Source organism: Coenobita brevimanus, chromosome 3 (genome assembly GCF_032717465.1).
Source record: "Coenobita brevimanus isolate Jiangsu-jjx chromosome 3, ASM3271746v2, whole genome shotgun sequence".
Lineage (NCBI taxonomy): Eukaryota > Metazoa > Arthropoda > Malacostraca > Decapoda > Coenobitidae > Coenobita > Coenobita brevimanus.
In genome coordinates, this window is record NC_136956.1 from 18126147 (window position 1) to 18150631 (window position 24485).

Here is a 24485-nt window from a genome sequence, read left to right on the forward strand (position 1 = left end):
GTGTAGTGGATGTTGCAGTGGCCCTGGTGAGAGAGAGTAGTGTTTGGAAACTCCCTGTACTGTTGTTTGCAGGTGATACTGTGTTGTTAAGTGAAGAAGAAAGGGAGCTGCAGGGCTTGGTGGATGAGTTTGGGAGAGTGTGTAAGAAACGGAATCTAAAGGTGAATGTAGAGAAGAATAAAGTGATGGTCTTTGAGAGAGGTGAAGTCAGTGAATGTACAGCGAGGTTGGATGGTGAGGAATTGGAAAATGTGAGTACGTTTAAGTACTTGGGTAGTGTGTTGAGTAAGGATGGAGGTTTGGAGGGTGAAGTGCTTGAAAGGGTACAGCAGGGAAGAAAGGTTGCTGGTTTCTTGAAAGCAGTGATAAGAAACAGGGAAGTGAGCATGGAAGTGAAAAAGTTACTACATGACATTATTGTGATACCAACTCTAACGTATGGTAATGAAGCTTGGACGTTGTTGGAAGGACACAAGTCAAGAGTGAGAGCAGTGGAAATGAGTTATTTAAGAGGAGCCTGTGGAGTCACATGGAGAGACAGGCTGACAAAGTAGGATATATAGGAGCGTTGTGATGTAGATGTGGATGTGATAGGAAGCGTTAGGAGAAATACACTGAGGTGGTTTGGCCATGTGGAGAGGATGGAGGGTGAAAGACTGACGAAGAGAGTGTATGTGAGTAGGTGCAGGGGAGGGGAGAGGGAGGGGGAGGCCGAGGATGAGATGGAGGGATGGGATTGAGAGGTATTTGAGAGAGTGGGGTGTGAGTTGGGAGCAGGGCAGTGAAATGGTGAGGGACAGGGCAACGTGGAGGCGATTTGTTTGTGGCCACCCCAACGGGATTGAGGCGTTTGGCAATAGAATAGAATAGAATAGATAGAATATATATATATATATATATATATATATATATATATATATATGTGTGTGTGTGTGTGTGTGTGTGTGTGTGTGTGTGTAAAATAACCATAGGAGAAATGAAAGGATCGACAGTGAGTACTTTCGTATATTACATCTTCAGACAGAGTGATACAGAAACGTAAAAGGCAGAGGTCTTTTATGTAAACCGCAGCAGGGAGTGGCATACAGAAAAAAGGATGACCTGAATTTTTACCTGCTGCTTAACTAATGGACAACTGCAGCAGGGAGTAGCACAAAACAGAAGGATGACCTGAATCTAAAAATGGGCAATGCACAGAACAAAAGGTAACTTTCTATTTCTTCCTTGGGGATGCACCTGACAAGAAGGGGAGGGGAAATACTGAGGCTTAACTTAAGACCTAGAGGATTAATGCTTGGTGTGTCCCACACAGGTGTTACTACACTACCAGGAGACGACAGGGAAACAATCAAATGTTAGTCTGGAGGATACTGCTTTAAAATTAATTCAGTTAACAATTTATCACACTTAAAATGACCATAGCTCATTTTTACATTCTTTTCGTATGTCCCCAAAATTTGGCAAGATATATATATATATATATATATATATATATATATATATATATATATATATACAATATCATTTGCATTCACTGTTTCTTATTACCTTCCTCTCTCTCCAGTAGAGCTTTCAAAATGTCTGTCTGCATTTCTGTCTGTAAAATTTCTGTCCTTCTATCTGTCTGTAGAATATCTGACTGCCTCTGTGTCTGTCTTTAAAATCTGTTTGTATATTGTCTGTCCATCTGTCTGCTTGTAAAATTAGTTTGTCTGTCTGTCTGTAAAATTTTTCATTCTCTCTGTCTTAAAAATTTGTATGTCAGTCTGTCCGTTATGTTTGTTTGTCAGTTGTCTGTAATATTTCCTGTCTGACTGTAATATCTCCATGTCCTTCTGACTTTCTATCTATAATCTGTCCATCTGTCTGTCTGTCCATAACACTTCTGTGTGTCTGTCTGTAAAATCTCTGTCGGTCTATGTTTGTAAAATCTGTCTGCCTGTCTGTCTGTCTGTAAAATCTGACTGTCCTTCTGTATGTCTGGAAATCTGTCTGCCTGTCTCTCGGTCCGTAAATTGTGCCTCTCTATCTGAAAAATTTGTCTTTCTGTCTGTTTCTGTGCCATACAATCTCTGTCTGTCTGTCTGTCTGAAATATCTCTTGATCTGCCTGTCTGTCTTTAATATCTTTCTGTCTTTCTGTCTGTCTGTCTATAATCTCTTTCTATCTCTCTGTAAACTCTGCTTCTCTTCCGGTTTCTCTGTTTGGCTGTCTGTAAATTACGCAGTCTTTCTGTCCGTAAAATCTGTATGCATGTCTGTCTGTAATATCTGTCTGTTTTTCTATCGGTCTATAATCTCTGTTTATCTGTCTGTCTTTCTGTAAAGCTTCTGCTTGTATGTCTGCCAAATCTCTGTCTGCCCGTCTATCTGTAAAATCAGTTTGCCTGTCTTTCTGTGTGTCTATCTACCCACTCTCACGTACAGTCGTCAGCATAAATTCGCTGCAAGTCTACTAGAGTGAAGCGAGTCCTGTGTCTGGCAACAGTGTCAAGGGACGAGTTGCCACATAGACTTTTATACACTTTTACGACGTGTTTTTCAAAAGTGGTACCAGAGACTGCCTAGAGTACAATTTTCTGAAAACTGTAATTGATTAGTGTAAAAAACTGCAAGAGTTGACAGTGTTATGGAACGACGTATGAGCGTAATACTCTGGTATTCTTCATTATAACCGTGTCTAAGCTCCCTTCCCCTCTCTCCCCCTTACTCCTCCTGACGTTTCCTCCCACCCCTCCCTCTGCCTCCTCTCCCCCACTCACTTTCATGCCTCTCCACTGTCTCCTCTCCCCACCCTCTCCACCTTCATTCATTTATCCACGGCACTAACCTAATTGGCGCATCGCAATTTTCTCTTGACTGTTTTCTAAACCCAGTCTGCCTTATTCCCAATTGCTTGCAGTGCTGCCAACTATATCCGAGGTTTATTATCAATATTCCTTCCCGTTCTAGTCCCATTCATACCATCCTCGTCTCCTTACCACTCCTCTCCAGTTGTCTTTCTGTTCTCCACCCTTTGTCACTACCAACAGCTGGGAGATACAGGAACATTGAGGTTTCGTTCTTGTGATATATACCTTGCTAGTATTTGTTTGAGTGAGCCTGGAAGTCTGTGCCTATTATATCAGTAGGCGAAATTAAACAAACATTTGTGCCCACTCCTCCTACTTCTCGCCCTCTTTCTTCCCTAGGAAAATGTTCCCATTCTCTTCATACTGTTCACTGAATCACGAAGCAGTATCAGAAACACTAAAGTTTCGAACTGCTGCATCATGTTTGGTGTACCGAGTGGGAGAAAGAGACTTGCATGGCATGAAACTCTCGAATGTTGAGGAGCAAAATGGTTACAGGAATAGACAAGAAATAGAGAAGAGTGCGGTTTATTACGTAGATTAGCGTTGTGGGTGATATAAGGTAGACAGGGCGGAGAGAGAGAGGAGTGGAGATGAAGGATAGCGGGAGAGGGAAGGAGGAAGGGAGGGTGGGGAGGGACAAGGGATGGATAGAGGGAGAGAACAGAAGTTTCCCCATTTGACAACATTCATCTGTAATCTTTTGCACATTTTTACGCTAATCAGATATAAAGAATATTGTATTCTGGGTGATTTATAGTACTAATTCCTACAAACGCGTCTTTAAAGCGTATAAAAGCCTGCGTGGCAACTAGTTCCTATACACCGTTGCCAGACAAAACGACCCACATCACACGAGCAGGCTTGCGGCGAATTTGTGCTGACGATTGTACATTTACCCACCCTGAACAAAATATACCTAAATTGATCAAAATCTACCCTCCCTGACCCAAATCTACCCACCCTGACCTGAAGCTCCCTTTCCTGGAATAAATCTGCCAACATTGATTTCCCAACGGCAAACTCCGCTTGGTGGTAATCAAAAAGTGTGTAAAATATGCCCTCCTTTTTATTATTTTTACAGTACACACACACACACACACACACACACACACACACACACACATATATATATATATATATATATATATATGTATGTATATATATATAATCAGCCGTGGCTCAGTGGGTTAGAGGGCTCCGCTCTGACCGAAGGGTCGGAGGATCGAATCCACCAAAGGGTCATTGGTAGACATCAGAAAGGGCATCCGGTCATAAAATGCTACACGCTCCAAACCAAAGTCCTCTACCCAGGGGCAACGCCTTAGCCCTAATCCAAAAAAGGGGTACCTGGCATAAAACTCACTTTTTCACCATATATATATATATATATATATATATATATATATATATATATATATAAATATATATATATATATATATATATATATATATATATATATATATATATATATGTATGTAGAGATACATATATAGATAGATATACTGTATAAAGTGTTCCTTATGTCAACGACACATACGTTCTCGAAGAAGAAATTTTTAAATCTTATAAATATTTTATCCTTCTCACTGCGATTTCGCAGCGAGTAATTACGAGAGCAACATCAACTGCCGACGAGAGAGAGAGAGGGAGAGAGAGAGAGATTGATTGATTTGAATAGGAAAACTAGTGCCAGGCAGCAAAGGCCATATGGCACTAAAGAAGAAATCATTGATATCGGCCAGGTAAAGCAATCATATGGAGGAAAGCATACGGGTACGTGACAAAAAGGATATGAGAGCGGTAACCGAAACGTGGGTGGATTCACCTAGAGGATCAGCAAGTGAATGTGGATGGCGTAAGTTATCAAGGAAAGGGAAAGCACGGTGACGCTCAGCAGAGTAACGAGGGCAGTCCAGTAGGATATGCTCTACAGTAAGTAGAACCTGACAGTAGGAGCAAAGAGGTACTCCAGCAGCCATCAAATAGCCATATGTAAGACGGGTGCGGCCTAAAAGCAAACTTGCTAACGCTGTCTCCCACCGTCTGTTAGGATAGGAGGAAAATGACCAAGGCGAAACAGTGGGCTTAATGGAACGCAGCTTATTATTAGGAACATGGGACCACTCCAATTGCCATCGACGCTTAAGCGACAAAGAGAGAGATGAAAAAAAGTCACCTACTGGGAGACAGCTGGAGGATAATGTGTTAGAAGCTGCTGACCTGGCCAAAAAATCCACCTGCTCATTTCCTGCAATACCAACCTGGCTCGGAACCCAACAAAAAGGGACTACTTTCTTCCTGGTAGCAATCCTGTACAACCACTCCTGAATTTTAAGAACAAGTTGGTTGGCTGCGGGAATGGTCTGGAGGCTAAAAAGGGCACTAAGGGAGTCCGTGAATATAACAAAAGATGAGATCTGTGAAGAAAAAATATATCGAACAGCAATCAAAAGAGCAAATAATTCTACACTGAAAATACTAGCAACATCAGGGAGACGGGATTGATATGAACTATTGGGAAACAAAACTGCAAAACTTGTGCCACCAGAGGATTTCGAGCCGTCTGTATAAATGGGTGTGGCTGACGAATGACAAGACAAATGGTGATAGAAGAGAGATTTTAGGTGAAACGGAGAGGTAGAGGATTTAGTTGCAGGGAGAACAGAGGAACATATACTTGGGGGTGGAATAAGCCACGGAGGAAACGAACAAAGGTGATATGGAAAAACGCGAGGAGGAGGAAGAGATAAAGAGCAGGACAAATCATCTACTCTATGTAAAAAGGAGTACCGTTGGTAGAAAGGTGTCCGGGATGGATTGGATGGAATGGATGTAGAAAGAAAACCGGACGAGGAATGTTGATTAAGTCTGTAATAATAACGAAGGGTCAGTTCACCACGACGATGCGATAAGGAAGGCAAACCAGACTCAGCATACAAGCTCTGAACAGGAGTGGAATGGAATGCCCCTAAAGCAAGACGAATGCCTTCGTGATGGATTGCATCCAACCTGCGAAGAGTGGCAGGGGATGCAGAGGCATAGACTTGACAACCATAATCAAGAACAGAAATAACTACGGCAATATGTAAACGTAGGAGTAGAGTGCGATCAGAGCCCCAACTGAGATGGTTCAGTGTCCGTAGGAGTTGAAGTCGTCGAAAGGCAGATGTTTTCATGGTAGCTATATGTGAAGACCAAGTCAACCGAGAGTCAAAAGACAAACCCAAGAATGTAGTAGTAGGATGATATGGAAGAAGGGTGTCATATAGATATAGTGATGGCTTTGGAATAACACGCCATCTGGAAAACATCATAGCTCGTGATTTAGATGGCGAAAAGCGGAATCCATGAGAAGTTGCCCAAGTCGACACAACACTCACAGCTGACTGCATACATTGACCGAGACGAGAAGGGTCAGCATCAGCAAGGTAAATTGCTAAATCATCTACTTATAGGGAAGCATGGACTCTAGGAGGAAGAGAAGAGACAATACCATTTATTGCAACAAGGAACAAAGTCGTACTTAGAACACACCCCTGTGGAACGCCCTCCACCTGTGGAAAGGTGGCTGATAAACTTCCAGAAACACGCACCTGAAAGGTTCGAGCTTTCAAAAAATTGTCGAGAAGAACACCCATATTACCAACTACTTCAAAATGGGTTAAAGTACAGAGAATATGATGCTTCCACGAAGTGCCGTATGCTTTCTCAAGATCAAAAAAGACACCAAGAACTGATTGCTTACAACGAAAAGCCTGACGGATATAAGACTCTAGCTTCACTAAGGGATCTAAAGTACTACACCCCTTACGAAACCCATATTGAAAACCGGAAAGGAGATTCTTAGATTCTAAATACCACATCAAACGAGCATTGACCATCCGTTCCAGTATCTTACCAAAGCAGCTGACAAGAGCAGTAGGTCTGTAATCCTGTGGAGAGTGACCGGTCCTACCAGGTTTTAAAAAGGGAAGCAAATATGCCGTGCGCCAGGTGTCAGGGAACTCACCATCTGTCCAGATCGTATTATAAAGTGACAGGAGAAAGGATAATGCTGGTCGGGGTAGGTGTTTTATCATTTGGTAATGAATACCATCGGGGCCCTCACAAGTGTTGCCACAAGACTGGATCCCAGACAGAAGCTCGGACATAGAAAATGGGACATTATATGACTCCGCAGATGATAGAGTAAAACGCACTGGGGTACATTCAACCTTGTGTTTATAGTGATGGAACTCCCGAGAGAGATGGACTCCCTTGCTGATCTCACTGAAATGGTCTCCCAGTATATTTGCAACCCTAGAAGGATCAGCAACAGACTCACCATCGACATGAAGTAATGGAGCTGGTGGGGGAGAGTATTTGCCTGAAATTTTGTGAATATGATTCCACAGGACAGTAACCGGCGTGGAAGACGAGACATTGGACACATAAGACGACCAACTTGCCTTTCTGGCAGCCTTTATTGTCCTACGCAAAATGGCACCAGCCCGCTTAAATGCAAGGATGGCAGATTGGCGGCCTGGAGTATGCATTCTTCGTCGGTACATTCACCATCGAGCCCTCTTGATCAGAAGGGCTCTAGTACAATCAGGGGACCACCATGGAACGCATTTGGACGCAAAGGGGCGTGTAGTCTGGGGAATGGATTCCAATGAGGCGGCCAGCACCAAGTCAGTAAAATAGGCAACTATATCATTCACGCTTGGGGCGGAAGAGGGGACTAAAAGTGAGTGGAAAAATGAAGTGAACTCATCCCATTTCGCACGGTCAAAAAGCCGGCGCGGGGGACAAAGAACAGGTGAACAGGATGAACTAGTGAGTAAAATGGGAAAGTGATTGCTAACCAAACAGGTATCCAGTACAGACCAAGTAAAATCTAAAGACAGAGATGATGAACAAAGAGAAATATCAAGACAAGAAAATGTATGAGTGTGAGGATCATGATGTGTAAATGAGCCAGAATTAAGAATGTGGAGATCGTGATTAGACAGAAAAAAATAAAGTAGGTTACCTCTTGTAGAAATGGCATTATCACCCCATAAGGGATGCCTGCAATTGAAGTCGCCCAGTAGCAATATAGGCGGAGCCACAAGTGATAAAAGATGTGAAAGCTCGGGGAAATCTATGGGGAAGGAAGGTGACAAATAGAGTGAAATAATAGTAATCCAGCGATGGAAGAAAACCCTCACTATAGTGCACTTAAGTGACGAAGAAACTGAAGAAGGTTCATGGGGGACTGTACTGTGAATGAGGATCGATGATTCAGAAATCGAAGAAGGCGTACTAATGAAAACATAATCTGGGATTTGAGCAGGAGGGATGGAAAGACGGGTTTCTTGAAGACACACAACCAATGGGCAATACTTGGCAAGGAGGCATCTAAGTTCAAAGCGATTCATATTAAAACTTCGAATGTTCCACTGAAGTACAGAAGCCCTAATGCTAACAGAAAAATAAAATAAAATCCAATAAAACAAATATAAAAGCACTAAAAAATAAAGGTAAAACCAAGGACATCAGAAACTAATTGTGGAACACAATAACCAGGGAGGGGGAATCACAATTCGCGACAGGATAGTATGGGGGAAGGAACAGAAGTGGGGGAAGGCAAAATGACTGGAGGAGTGTCATTGGGAACAAGAGAAAGGGAGGGAGTTATCGATGGATTAGGGGAGGGAGGAACAGGGGTAGGTGGTAGGGGATCTGGCACTGGATGTACCTCCACACATGTCTGCATGACCCGTGGAGAACACCCCGAAACAACTGGTGTTGAGGGGAGACACAAATTTTGAGTAGAACTTCTGACAGATGATATCCCCATACTAGACTTGGTGGGTCGAGAAACACACGCAGGCGGCGAACACTGCCGTTTCAGACTGTTTAGAGAGGGAGGTGTTGTTGTCCGGGAAAAATCAGGTCGCAAGCAAAGGGCAAAGGACAAGGATGAGGTAGGGTGAAAATGAGGGATTCGAGTAGTACCAGAACGGTGGTTAGAAGGCTGTTTACTGGAGTATGAAGCAGGGGAAGGGGGGACATGACGGGACGGCGGAGAGATTGTTTCGGTGGAACAAACAAGGATCGACTGAACGTGGCAGGCTGAGCGTGAACTCCGTTGGTGGCCATAGACAATTGACCATCTGTAGACAAAGTCGGTGAGGTAGATGGTGGACAATTCTGGGCAACAGGCGAAGGGGTCAAGGGGACAGTTGTGGCGACAGAGGAAGTCAATGCTGGCACATGTGAAGCTGTACTAGGAGCAGGGGTCGGGGAGCAGGTAGGGGTCCTGACAGACCAACGGATACGGCATGCATACGTGGAACAATCATCAAATCCCATACTTCGGACAATCTGGCGGGCCTCCCTAAGTGACATTGGATCACAGGCACGAGTACGAGAAACATCACACTCAAATAGGTATGTGGGACAAGAACGTATGTAGGCGGGATGGCCACCTCCACAATTGGGACAACAACATGCAGCCGCAGGGCAGTCTGCTTCGGCATGATCAGGCTGAGCACACCTGGGGCAAACAGCCACGGAGCATCACAACTTACTGGGATGGCCATAGTGCCAACATGATAGGCACCCCCGAGGAGACTCAATATACTCTCTCACTGATAACTTAATGCCACCAATAATCACATAGTCAGGGAGAGATCGTGAAACAAACGTGACCTTAGCTATATTAACTGGACGTGTACGGTTTCCTCTCGGTGGAATGGTGTAACATAGGACAGACTGAACATCATGCCCCAACTCTTGAAGGGCGGTTTGGATATGTGACAAACAGTCAGAAAATTCCCTGTCACCTAATCGTACATATGGAGGGACAGCGACAGTACCAACAACAGAATTTAGGCGTAAATCCCTGGAAGCCGGAATGGGAGCACCAGTGTTATCTAATTGGAAGGACGAATGCGTGAGGAAAAAACAGTAGCAGTGGACTTTGGGTGGTGGAGATTTGAAACAGAGGAGCTCGGTGTCGAGGCAAAGAAGGGTTCGTAAGGTTGTAGAGTGGCAATGTTGGAAGGGTTGGATACAGGGGGAGCAACTGAGACAGTGACGGCGGGTGTAGTATGGTAGTCGGTAGGCATAGTTGATGTAGTTGGTAAGTGTTCATCAACAGAAGTGTCCATAAGCGGTTCAGAGGTCGTCAACGAATTAGACATGGGAGGTAGTGATAAGGAGGCCCCTCCCGAAGCCCCTGCATTCTCTGCTTCGAATGCCAAAATGAGGTCTGACTAAGAGAGGCAGACAGAGACGTCCGCACCTCGCCAAGGCTCAGTGTGGACTGAGAGAGAGAGAGAGAGAGAGAGAGAGAGAATGTAGGTAGATTTTCCTAAACTGAGAGAATTGGATGCTACGGAGGCCCTTAAATTTTGACTAGAAACTAACACCCAGTGATTCTGCTCAACGGCTGTGAAGGGGTCCTCAGGCACAGCCGCACCCCGTTCCGTAACAGTTACGGCCACATGGGACCCTTAAATATAAGAACCTGATCTCATTCGGCGTATATGTTGATCTGACCCTACATTTTGTACTGTATATGTTATACGTGAGATAAGCAGGTCCGGTGGTGGAATCATCCGGTTAAGTTCGATTACATTTGTATATGGCTGTCGCTCTGTATTGTCTTTAAGTTTTTGTATAAGTTAGTACATAAGGTGATTTGATACATAATAATACAACAGTATAAAATTTGAAGGGATGTTTACTGTATTGAAAATTTTACTTTTTAATGTTGAATTTAAGTGTGGGGAGGGGGGTTGTTTCGGAACTTGCGCAAACCTTTCTTCTCTGAAGCTAATAATTTTGTATAAGAGAAGTAATCGGAGTTTAACCGCTTTAAGTAGAGATTAGAAGTCTCTCTTCTGGCCTAAATCTCGTAGTTAAGCTAGTCTTGGAGGACATCTTTTGAGTGCAGATCTTAAGCTATAACCTATTATTGTTTGAAACTAAAAATTATCTTCATTCAAGAGCTCCTTGAGCTCACTCGTTGTAAAGACGTAAGAGAAGGGTTAGACTAAAAAATAGTCCGACTGTTCTTCAGGCATAGACATTAGAAATTTCTAAGATATAGGCGACTGGGAGGATTAGGGTGATTTCTACGTCAAAAATTAGAATAATAGCAGCAATTAGGAAAAATCGTAGGGAGAATGGTGGTCGGGCAGATCCTTTAGGGTCGAATCCACATTAGTATGGTGAGTTTTTTTCTCGGTCTATATATTTTTTTCTTTTAGCTAGAATAGAAGCTAAAATTACAACAGTGCATCTGATTAATAAAGTTAAAGTACATCCACTCACTCGATGTAGTGCTGATCTCGGGTGTCTGTCCTTTCCTCTCCTCCATCCTACTTTCCATCCATCCTCTTCTGTCTTTCATTCATTCTTTCCTCTTTCTTCTCCCTACAGGTGACTTTACACTCCCTCTTCTGTCTTTCTTTCCTTCATTCTTTCCTCTTCCTTCTGGCTGTGGGTGACTCTACACTGAGTGACAAACCAAATGGTTTCCTGTACACCAGGAAACCATTTACTACGCTGGGTGGTAACCATATAACCAAATTTTGGCTCCTGGTGGTTTAGTGGGTAATAACGGCGCTCCAATCGGATTGAGCCGGTGAAAGTTTATATCCAAGGGATGGTTGGGGTTTATTGCTCATGTATTGCCACTCAGGGATGAGTGAGGCTTGTCATTCTCATCTTAAATGCCAGGACTAACTTGCCTAGCCCCGGGTTCCAACGCTTCTCATGGGGCAACGTAGGATTGGATGATGGATGGATGGAGGAAAATTGTAGTAAATAATAGAATGATCACTGTTTTTTTCTAGGATGTTCTAGTCTTTGTGCTTGGAAGTCACATATACTGATATACTAAAAAAACTGAAATTTTAAAAGGAGATCAAATCTCCATGATAAGAGCTTAAATCTTACGCATTTATCTGCCATTATAGAATGAAGTGGCCGAAATTTGAAGATATTAAACTGTAAATCTAAAGGTAAGTAATTACTCCTTCATTAATTTTCAGGGTTAAAAGATTTCTTCTTTTATTAAAAGCTTTGAAGGGTTGTAGTTTAATTAACTTAAAACCTTGAGATTAAATATGTGAATATATGTTAGGGAATATCACCTTATCTTAGAATATCAAAACTTCTCATGCTGTACACTAACATATATGAAAAATCTCAGTGAATACTCACATTTTTAGATTTGCAATCTAACGTCTTAACAATTCCGCTATGAGATTTTAAGGCAACGATGATTTTTTTCAACAAATCATAAGGATATTGGGACTATATTTTGTTTTAGGAGCTTGAGCTGGGATAGTCGGAACTTCTCTGAGACCAGTAATTCGGGCTGAGTTGGGTCAGCCAGGAAGGCTGATTGGGGATGATCAAATCTATAATGTAGTAGTAACTGCTCATGCTATTATTATGGTTTTCTTTATAGTTGTACCTATTATAATCGGTGGGTTTGGAAACTGGTTAGTTCCTTTGACATTAGGGGCGCCGGACATGGCATTTCCTCGAATAAATAATATGAGGTTTTGATTATTACCTCCTTCTTTATCTTTACTTTTAATAAGGGGGATGACAGAAAGGGGAGTTAGAACAGGTTGAACTGTGTATCCTCTTTTATCGGCAGGTATTGCTCATGCTGTAGCGTCTGTTGACTTAGGAATTTTTTTTTTACATTTAGCTGGGGTTTCTTCTATTTTGGGTGCTATTAATTTTATAACTGCGGTTATTAATATACGACCACGTGGGATAACTATGGATCATATACCTCTGTTTGCTTAATCAGTGTTTATTACTGCTATTTTACTTTTGATTTCTTTCCCTGTTTTAGCTGGAGCAATTACTATGTTATTAACAGATCGTAATTTGAATGCTTCTTTTCTCGACCCAGCAGGAGGAGGGGATCCGGTTCTTTATCAGCATTGATTTTGATTTTGGGGGCATCCTGAAGTTTATATTTTAATTTTACCTGCGTTTGGAATAATTTCATCTACTGTTAGTCAGAAGTCAGGAAAAAAAGAGGTCTTCGGTAAATTGGGGTTGATTTATGCTATGTTGGCTACTGGAATTCTTGGTTTTGTAGTTTGAGTTCATCATATGTTCACTGTGGGGATGGATGTAGATACTCAAGCTTATTTTACGTCAGCTACGATGATTATTGTAGTTCCAACTGGAATTAAAATTTTTAGTTGGTTAGAAACTCTTCATGGAACGCAAATTAATTATGGACCTTCTATGTGTTGGGGATTAGGATTTATTTTTTTTATTTATAGTAGGTGGATTAACGGGGGTTGTATTAGTTAATTCTTCAATTGATATTATTTTACCTGACACTTATATGCTGTAGCACACTTCCATTACGTATTTTCAATGGGTGCTATTTTTGGAATTTTTGAAGGATTAGCACATTGATATCCTTTGTTTACTGGGTTAGCATTAAATCCTAAGTGTCTTAAGATTAATTTTTTTACCATGTTTTTAGGAGCTGATATTACCTTTTTCCCTCGGCATTTTCTATGGCTAAATGCAATGCCTCGACGAGATTCTGATTATCCTGATGTTTATGTAGCTTGAAATGTTTTATCATCTCTTGGGTCCATAATTTCTTAAGTGGCTGTGCTGAGGTTTATTATCTGAGAGAGATTAACGTCTTACCGTGCTGTTGTGTTTTCAATGTATTTTCCTACTTCTGTTGAATGAATGCATGCATATCCTCCTGCAGATCATAGATATATAGAAATTCCATTAGTCTCTAACTTCTAAAATACCAGATTAATGCATTAGGCACAGGACCTATGAATGAAAATGTTATTCTCTTTTAGAATTAGCTAATGGCAACTTGAGGGTATATAGGATTACAAGATAGGGCTTCTCCTCTTATAGAACAACTAATTTTCTTTCATGATCATGCAGTAGTGGTTCTTATTCTTATTACGACTTTAGTGGGGTACATAATATCTAGATTGTTTTTTAATATATTTATTAACCGTTTTTATTAGAAAATCAAACAATTGAGGTGATTTGAACTGTTCTTCCTGCTTTGATTTTGATCTTTGTTGCTTTACCTTCATTACGACTTCTTTATTTGTTGGATGAGGTTAATAATCCAAGTGTAACTTTAAAATCTATTGGATATCAGTGATATTGAGGTTACGAATATTCTGATTTTTCTCAGTTGGAATTTGATTCGTTTATGGTTCCTGCTGATGAGTTGGGGGAAATTGGGTTCCGACTTTTGGATGTTGATAATCGAGCTGTTTTACCTTTCAATTCTCAAATTCGAGTGTTGGGCGGCGGATGTTATTCATTCTTGATCAATGCCTGCTTTAGGAGTGAAAGTTGGTGCTATTCCTGGTCGTTTAAATCAAATTAGGTTTTTAATTTCTCGTCCTGGTTTATTTTATGGTCAGTGTTCAGAGATTTGTGGTGCTAATCATAGTTTTATGCCAATTGTAGTGTAAAGAGTTTCCGTTAAGTCTTTCTTACCATGAGTCATCTTCTGATGAGGCATAGGCTTAGGTTTCACCCGATGACTGAAGTTTAAGTGTGAGTCTTTTAAACCTATTATTGTATTATTACTGCTGGTGAAATAAGTCAAAAAGATATGATAAGGTTAAGCTGATGGGTTCATACCCAACTTATGGGCATATTTCCCTCTTCTTAAGAGTTTAGGCATGGTATAGCTCTTAGGGATGTTGACGCTGATAATGTCAATTTTGTAGTTTGAATATTACCTATACCTTTGCAAAAGAAACATGTAACATTAATTTTTGTTTAATTGAAGAGCTTTCCCTTCTGGATTTATTTTTCTTTTCCCAATTTTTTTTTTTTTCTACTTTGATTTCAGGGACTTTGCTTTCTGTTTCATCTTGCTCATGTTTTAGAGCTTGGGTTGGATTGGAGTTAAACTTGTTGTCATTTATTCCTCTTATAATTACTAAGAGTAACCAATATTCGTCGGAAGAGGATTTATTTATTTTTTTTTTTTCAAAGTTTAGGATCTTCTTTAAATATTTTTTGGCTTCTTTTATATTGATTTACATTAAGGTTGATTCTGTTATTTTGTTTTTTGCTTTAATTTTGAAATTGGGTGGTGTTCCTTTTCATTTTTGATTTCCTCAAGTTATGGGAGGTTTGCTTTGGCCTCAAGCTATGATTTTAATAAGAATTCAAAAAATTGCTCCTTTGTTTTTATTGTGTTATTTAGCTAGGATGAGGATGATAGAAATTTATTTTTCTGTAGCTAGAATATTGTCAGCTGTGGTTGGTGCAGTAAGAGGAATTAATCAAAGTTTTTTTTGCAAAAAGCGTTAGCTTTTTCTTCAATCAATCATATCGGTTGGATGTTTTCTTCTATTTTAGCAAGGGAGGTAACTAAGGGGATTTATTTTTTATCTTATTCTTTGATTTCTTTATCTACTGTTATTCTTTTTCATTATAAGCAGGCTTTTCATTTTAATCATCTTTCAACTTATAATTTTTCTGTTGAGGTTAAAATGGTAGTATTTTTTTCTTTGTTGTCGTCAGGGGGTCTTACTCCTTTTACTGGTTTCATTCCAAAGTGGTTGGTTATTCAGGAGTTAGCAGGGGTAGGGAATTTTGTTTTGTTAGTTGTACTCCTTGGGTCTGCTTTTATTACCTTATATTCTTATCGTCGAGTATCAATTATATCTTTGACGCTTAGATCCCCAGGGTCGGTAATTTCTGTTGCAAGTCAACAAAGGTTTAAATGATTAATGTCACACTGTGTGTTCATAAATTTTGGGGGGTTAATAATTCCACTTGTAATTATAATTATTTGGTTGATTAGTTAAAAAATAACATGGATTTGTCAAGCATAAGTTGTCCTATAAGGATATCATCCAATTCCTCAAATAGCTTCTATTTTGTGATTAGATTTAACTATTATGTTTCTATTTACTTTTATCTTTATTGTAATAAATTATTATATCAGAGTTCGTAAAAAAAAATGAGTCAAAAGAGGGGATGATTGGTACTGAAGAAAAAACTTGAAAGTGATAACAAGATTATTTTCTATTTCTGAGCCTTCTTCTGGTTTAATGGTTATAATTAAACTGGCTTTCTACTTTTGGGGGGTTGATGTTTTTGCCTTATATGTATTGAGTTTCTCTTTCTCGATGATCTATTACTTGGGATAAGTTGAATATACCATTGCATCAAGAGTTTAAAAATATTCTTGGGCCAAGTCAGCAAAGAAGGACTATTATTTTTGTATCTTTACTTTCGTTTATTGTTTTTACTCATTTTTTAGGTCCTTTGCCTTATGTTTTTACAAGATCTAGACGTTTGGTTATAACTTTGGGGTTAAAGTAAATCCAAGCCATCAGGTTTGCCATTAATTCCTATTCATTTTTTGCTTAACACGAGACATATTTATTGTGGGGTATTGGGGCAAAACCATGCGGTCAGAATTACAGCATCATTACGCAAATAAATGAAATCCAAGCAATCATGTTTATCCCATTAATTCATAATCAGTAAATTTATTGAGCAGGGTTTGGGGTGGCGGGGGGGGACATACAGTCAGATTACGGCACCATCACTTAAACGGCGGTACCAAACGTGGGCATTATTTTTTTGTGTGGTAATCCAGGCTCTTACAAAAAACACGGTAATGTTAATGTTGTTTAAAAATTCAAGGTGTGTTATTGCATCCCACAATGTTCCTTCCCTTTTTTCGTTACTAGAAGGGGGAGAGAGGAGCGAGTTGGAAGAGAAGAGGAGCCAGGACGAGGAGGTTAAGAGTATGTGAGTGAGGATGGCTAGAGGTGCTTGTCTCTTCACAGTTACAGTGTAGCGTCTGGAGTATTGATTTGTTCGAATGAAGACAGGAAGTCCGAGAATGAGAAGAGTGTGTGCAGGAGTACATGAGAGTAGTTGTCTTGGAGCTGCAGGGTTGGAGGTAGTGAGATGGATAAATAGAATTGAAGCATACACGAGAGCGAGTGTGAAATGGTGATGGACTGGAGGGATAAAATCAAGAAGTACACGAGGAACGGCCTTGCAGTGAGACTAAGTAGTAAGTATAAATGTGGACATAAAAGTGATGGAATATATGAGGGAAGATTGACATTAAGGCCAGAATTATATCAAAACTTAGACGGGCAGTTAACGTTAAACAAGGCATTCTAAATAGGACAAAAAATGTGTAACTCATGACTGCACGGTAATTTACGACATACACTAAGAATGAAGTCTGTTGTAGTATTGATCAGGATGTGTGTGTGTGTGTGTGTGTGTGTGTGTGTGTGTGTGTGTGTGTGTGTGTGTGTGTGTGTGTGTGTGTGTGTGTGTCTGTGTGTGTGTGTGTGTGTGTCTGTGTGTGTGTGTGGTGTATTGCTGTTGTAAGTGTGTAGTGTGTGCGTGGTGTGTGTGTGTGGTGTGTGTTTGTTTGTTTTTTGTGTGTGTATCTTCTATTGTTTATAAATATCTATATCTACCTATCTATCTATCATTCAATCTATATATCTGAATCTATAAGTATCTATATCTGCACATCTCTCTACCTATTACTCTATCTATGTATCTATCTATCTATCAATCTGTCTGTCTGTCTGTCTGTCAATCTCTCTCTCTCTCTCTCTCTCTCTCTCTCTCTCTCTCTCTCTCTCTCTCTCTCTTTCTTTACTCCTTTCTGTCTGTCAAATCACTGTCTGTCTATCTGTGTGTAGAATGTCTGTTTGCCTGTCTGTTTGTCTTTAAAAACTCTTTGTATATTATCTGTCTATCTGTCTGTCTGTAATATTAGTTTGTCTTTCTGTCTTTAAAATTTGTCTGTCAGTCTGTCTGTAAAATCTGTCTGTCAGTTGTGTGTACTATCTTTCTGTCTGCGTGTCTGTTTGAAATATCTTTCTGTCTATGTGTCTGTAATCTGTCTATCTGTGTTTTTCTATGAAACCTGTCTGTCTGTCTGTCTGACTGTGTACAATCTGTTTGTCTTTGTCTGTAAAATCTGTCTGTCGTCTGTCTGTCTGCAAAAATTGACCGTCCCTCTGTGTGTCTTGAAACTCTGTCTGTCAGTCTGTCTGTCCGTATATTGTCCCTGTCTGTCTGAAAAATTTGTCTTTCTGTCTGTTTCTCTGCTGCAAAATCTCTGCCGGTCTGTCTGAAACATTTCTTGGTCTGCCGGTCTTTTAATATCCGTCTGTCTTTCAGTCTGTTTGTCTATAATCTCTGTCTATCTGTCTGTGTGTAAAATCTGTCTTTCTGTTTGTCTTCCGGTCTCTCTCTTTGGCTGTGAGTAAAATATGGAGATTGTATGTAAAATCTGTTTGCTTGTCAGTCTGTAATATCTGTCTGTCTTTCTGTCTATCTCTCATTAATTTCTATCTGTCTGTCTCTCTGTCTGTAAAATCTCTGTTTATCTGTGTGCCAAATCACTGACTTCCATCTGTCTATAAAATCTGTCTGCCTATCTTTCTTTGTGTCTGTCTGTCTACCGACCCTGTGTGTGTGTGTGTGTGTGTGTGTGTGTGTGTGTGTGTGTGTGGTGTGTGTGTCTGTGGTGTGTTGTGTGTGCCTGGTGTGTTTTGTGTGTGTGTGGTTTGTTTAGTGTGTGTGTGTGTGTGTGTGTGTGTGTGTGTGTGTGTGTGTGTGTGTGTGTGTGTGTGTGTTTGTGCTTGTGTGTGTGTGTGTGTGTGTGTGTGTGTGTGTGTGTGTGTGTGTGTGTGTGTGTGTGTGTGTGTGTGTCTGTGTGTTTTATGCCAGGAAGAAGGAACCAAAGACCGCGAGCCCGCAATTATTGCTCCTTCCAAGAGAAAAACAAAATACAAGAGAGAGCTTAATTCAAGATCCGATCATTTCCAGATGCCTGGACACACTGCATTTTAAATGCTGGAGGTCATAGGAAACAGGAAATACATACAGAGGGAGGCAATTCCAGAGCTGACTTGTTGGATAAATGAAGGCCCGGGAGTAACGGTTAACTCTTGCATTAGAGAGCTAGACAGAAAAGGGATGAGAGTTTGCCAGTCAACGATTGCTACGAGCCCTTCGTATAGGTGGAGGAATGCATGCAGACAGTTCAGAGGAGCTGTGACCATTGAAGTAGCGATAGAAAGGAGATAAAGATGCTACAGTGCGACGAAGAGACAGAGGTTGAAGGGAGACAGTAAGAGGAGGAGAGTTAATGAGACGAAAAGCCTTTGACTTCACCCTATTGAGAAGATCTGTATGTGGGGAGCCTCCCCACACATGAGAGTTGTACTCCACACAGGGGCGAATAAAACCCATGTATAGTCAACAATTGTGCAGGGGTAAAGAAGGAACGGAGTCAGCTTAGCACACCAAATCTCTTAGAAGCAGATTTTACAAGAGATGTAATATGATCTTTCCAAGATAAGTCCCGAGTAAATGAAACCCCAGGCATGTTCAAGGATGATGTAGGATTAAGCTGAATATTATTAAACATTAGTGGGTACACCTGTAGAAGATTTTGTCGGGTTGATAGGTGTAAAAACTGAGTCTTTGATGCATTAAAAACAAGGAAGAGAGTTGGTGATAGGACAGAGCCCTGAGGAACACCACTACTGATATATCTAAGAGAGAACCGATGGCCATCTACAACAGCGGCTATAGAGCGACCAGAAAGGAAGCTAGAGATGAAGGCACAGATAAACGGATAGAAACCGTAAGGGAGCAGTTTGGAAATTAAAGATTTATGCCAGACTCAATCGAAAACCTTTGAGATGTCAAGTGCAATGGCAAATCTTTCACCAAAGTCCCGAAAGGAAGATGACCAGGAGTCTTAAAGGTAGGTGAGAAGATCACCAGTGGAGCGTCCCTGACGGAACCCATACTGACGATCAGAAAGAAGGTTGTTATAGGAAAGATGCTTTAAAATTTTTCTATTAAGAATTGACTCGAAAACTTCTGAGATACAGGATGTTAAAGCAATTGGACGATAGTTAGAGGGTTGGGAATGGTCACCCTTCTTTGGGACTGGCTGAATGAGAGCAAACTTCCAGTAAGAAGGAAAGGCACTAGTTGATAGGCAAAGGCGAAAAAGTTTGCCTAGGCAGGGTGTAAGCACAGAAGCACAGTTCTTGAGAACAACGGGAGGGACTACGTCAGGCCCATATGCCTTATTAGTATTGAGGCCTGTGATGGCAGAAAATACATCAGCTGAAGACATTTTAATGTCAGCTATGAGGAAGTCAGAGGGGGGAAGTGATGGAGGAACAGCACTGGAATCATCTAAGGTGGAATTGGAGGAGAAAGTCTGAGTGAAGAGGTCTGCTTTAAAGTAGAAGAAATAGCTACAGAGCCATCAGAGTAGAAAAGAGGACGGAAGGATGATGGGGTAAAGTTGTTATCAAGGTTTTTGGCAAGGTGCTAGAAGAAGCGTGAAGAATTTGAGGTGGAGAATGGAGAGCACTTAGTACGGATGAAATTATTTTTACAAGTGCGAAGAACAGACTTAGCACGATTCAGGCAGAAACGTACAGATGATGTGATTCAGGGGTGGGTTAGCTCCGATACCTTTTATAGGCCCTCTCCTTGTTGGGGACAGCATTAGAACAAGCGTGATTAAACCAAGGATTTCTTGGATTAGTCAGAGGATATGACAAAGGAATGTATGCTTCCATGCCCGAGAGAATAACCTCCGTAATGCGCAAGGCACACTCAGATGGCTCCTGGCCATGGAAACAATAATCATTCCACGGAATATCAAAGAAGTACCGCCCGAGGGCCTCCCAATCCGCAGCTCCAAAATGCCACAGATGACGTTTCTTTGGAGGGTCCACAGGCCGTACCGGAGCGATAGGACATGTTAAGGTGACAAGGTTGTCATAGGAGGAGCCCAATGGAGAGAAAAGATTAATAGTGTAAGCAGAAGGATTAGTTGTAAGGAAGAGGTCAAGTATGCTGGAGCTCTCTCCAAGGCAGTCAGGGATACGGGTAGGGAACTGTACAAGCTGCTCTACGTCATTAAGGGTAGAAAAGATGTACAGTAGGCTTGTTCACCAGGTGGATCGATGAAAGAAGAGGAGAGCCAAAGGTGGTGGTGAACATTGAAATATCCTTGAATGGAGATTTCAGAGAAAGGAGAAATGGATAGAATGTGTTCCATCGTAGAAGTAAGATAGTCAAAGAATTTTTGATAGTAAGTAGAATTAGGAGATTAGTAAACAGCGCATATATATATATTTAGTCAGAGAATGATAAGAAAGCCGAAGCCAGAGAGTAGAGAATTCAGAAGACTCGAGTTCAGGAACATGAGAGCAAGATAAGTCGTTGCGTATATATACACAACAGCCACCGTTGGCTTTAAAATGAGTAGAGAGAAAGTAGGAGGAAACAGAAAAGGGTCTGCTGTCAGTTGCCTCTGACAGCTGAGTCTCAGTTAGAAAGAGAAGGTGAGGTTTAGAGGAGGAGAGGTGGTTCTCAACAGACCGAAAGTTAGAGGAAAGGCCACGAATGTTGCAGAAATGAAGAGGAGAGTCAGACAGTGGTTCCAGTTAGCTTGAGTCGTCACCGGGACAGGGGCGCAAGGTGGGGGTATTTATGTTCCCCCCCCCTCCTGGGGACTCCTATGCCACGTGTTGCGCTGCCATGATTTGTTTCATTTTGGAAAAGAAAGTGTGGTGTGTATTGTGCATTTAGTTTGGTGTTGATAGTCAAAGAAACTTGTATTGGAGAGCATGCTGGTCTACTCTCTGTGTTACTGAGACACTGAAAATGTTCGGCAAAGAGGGATGGTCGGGACCTATTGGTGTGTGTGTGTGTGTATGTCTGTGTGTGTGTGTGTGTGTGTGTGTGTGTGTGTGTGTGTGTGTGTGTGTGTGTGTGTGTGTGTGTGTGTGTGTGCGCGTGTGTTGGGGTGGGTGGGTGTTTTATTGTTTATATATCTGTATGTCTGTCTATATATCTCTCTATCTATCAATCAATTAATCTATCTATCTATCTATCTATCTATCTATATATATATATATGGTTATGGTTATTCGAATTCAGTCACTTATTACCTTCCTCTCTCTGCAGAAAGGCTTTCAAAATATCCATCTGTACTTCTGTCTTTGAAATCTCTGTCTGTCTGTTTATCTGTCTTTGGAATGTCTGTCTGCCTGTCTGTCTGTCTGTAAAATGTGTCTGTCTGTCTGTCTCTCTGTCTGTATAATATGTCTGTTAGTTGTCCGTATGTGTTATCTTTCTGTCTGCCTGTCTGCCTATAATATCTGTGTGTTTCTGTCTATATTCTTTCTGTCTGTCTATAAAACCTCTGTCTGTCTGCTTGTCAGTCTGTAAAATCTGTCTGCCTCTCTGTCTGTCTGTGAAATCTGACTGTTCCTCTGTGTGTCTGGATAATCTATCTTTGTGTTTGTCTGTCAGTAAATGGTGCCTGTCTGTCTGAAAAATTTCTCTTTCTGTCTGTTTCTCTGCCGTAAAATATCAGCCGGTCTGTATGTCTGAAACATCTCTTGGTCTGCCTGTCTGTCTTTAATATCTGTCTATCTTTCTGTCTGTCTGTCTATAATCTCTGTCTGTCTGTCTGTCTGTCTGTAAACTCTGTCTAATAGTCTTCCGGTCTCTCTCTTTGGTTGTCCGTAAAATGTGCAGTTTGTCTGTAAAATCTGTCTGCCTGTCTGTCTGTTTCTTATGCAAGAAAGAAGGACCCAAATGGCAGGGGCCCGCAAACCATTCCTTCCAGGAAAAAATAACAAAAACAATACAAAAGAGAGCCAAATTCATGATCCGTTCATTTTCATATGCCTGTTCACACTGCGTTTGAAAGCCTGGAGATCATAGGAAGTAGGAAATACAGACAGAGGGTGACAGTTCCAGAGTTGACCTGTTGCATAAATGAATGACTGGGAGTAACGATTAACTCTTGCATTAGAGAGCTGGACAGAAAAGGGATGAGAGTTTCTAGCTAGACGGGTGCTAGTTTCTTGCTAGGCGGGTGCTACGCGCACCCGTCTAGAGGTGGAGGGATGGTAGCAGACAGTTCAGAGGAGAGGTGATCATTGAAGTAGCGATAGAAGAGATAAAGATGCAGCATGTCTGTAATATCTGTCTGTCTTTCTGACTATCCATCTATAATCTTTATCTGTCTCTAAAGTCTCTGTCTCTATGTCTGTCTGTCAAATCTATATTTCCCTGTTTGTAAAATCTGTTGCCTGTCTTTCTGTGTGTCTGTCTATCTACCCACCCTGACAAATCTACCGACTCTGAACAAAATCTACGCACCTTGATCAAAATCTACCCTCCCTGACCCAAATCTACCCACCCTTACCTAAATCTAACCACCCTGACCTAAATCTACCTTTCCGAGCCTAAATCTAACCACCCTGACCTAAATCTACCTTTCCGAGCCTAAATCTACCCACCCTGACCTAAATCTCCCCTTCCTGGAAAAAATCTACCAACCCTGATATCCCAACGGCAAACTCAGATGGGTGGTCACCAAAAAGTAAAATATGCCCTCTTATTTATTTATTTTACAGTATATATATATATATATATATATATATATATATATATATATATATATATATATATATATATATATTATTTTAAAGTGGTCCTAATGTCAACGACACACTTATACGATCGCGAAAAAATGTTTAATCTGAGAAATTTTTTTTATCCTTCTCGCTGCGATTTTTCCGGCGAGTAATTACGAGAGCAACACCAGCTGCAGACGAGAGAGAGAGAGAGAGAGAGAGAGAGAGATGTAGGTAGATTTCCCTAAATAGAGATAACTGGATGCTACAGAAGGCCTTAAATTTTGACTTGAAACTAATATCCTGAATTCCTGCCTAATTAGCGTAAATCCAAGCCCTCATGTTTACCCCACTAATTCCTATTCATTTTTTGCTTAATACGAGACACGTTTATTGTCTGGTGTGGGGGCGAAGCCATGCAGTCAGAATTACAGTATCATAACGCAAATAAATAAAGTCCTGGCAATCAGGTTTATCCCACTAAATCCTACTCAGTTATTTTGAACGAGCGATGTGGAGGGGTGGGGGGGGGGGACGAGCCATACATTCAGATTTACGGCATCATCACGTAAACAGCGGTACCAAACGTGCACATTATTTTTTGTGCGGTAATCCTGGCTTTTAGTGTAAACATGGTAATGTTATTGTTGTTTTAAAAATCAAGGTATGTTACTGTATCCCACAATGTTCCTTTTCATTTTTACGTTGCTAGAAGGAGGAGAGAGAAGCTAAAAGGAGAGAGGAGCGAGTACGAGGAGAGGAGGAGCTAGGACAGGGAGGAGAGGAGTCAGGAGGCTAGGACAGAGAGGAGAGGAGTCAGGATGAGGAGGTTAATAGTATGTGAGGAAGGGTGGCTAGAGGTGTTGGTCTCCTTCTCGGTTAGAGTGTAGCGTCTGGAATACTGATTTGTTATAAGGAGGAGAGAAAGTCTGAGAATGAGGATATTAAATGTAGAAGTACATGAGAGAAGTTGTCTTGAACCTGCAGGGGTTAGAGGTAGTAAGATGGGTGGATAGAATGAAAGTATACACGAGAGCGAGTGTGGAGTGGCGATGGAGTGGAGGAATCAAATCAAAAGGTACATTAGGAAAGTGCTTGGAATGACAGGAAATGATGGGTATGAAATGTGGATGTAAAAGTGATG

At 41.1% G+C, this 24485-nt stretch overlaps 1 pseudogene across 1 annotated transcript in view; it reads left to right on the top strand.

Moving 5' to 3' along the window:
• Positions 1-13705: 13705 nt before the first annotated feature.
• Positions 13706-24485, top strand: part of LOC145393321 (cytochrome c oxidase subunit 2 pseudogene) — a 39728-nt pseudogene continuing 28948 nt past the window's right edge. The window contains exon 1 of the transcript XR_013896186.1: positions 13706-14329. The product of XR_013896186.1 is annotated as a cytochrome c oxidase subunit 2 pseudogene (transcript). The remainder of the gene's footprint in view (positions 14330-24485) is intronic.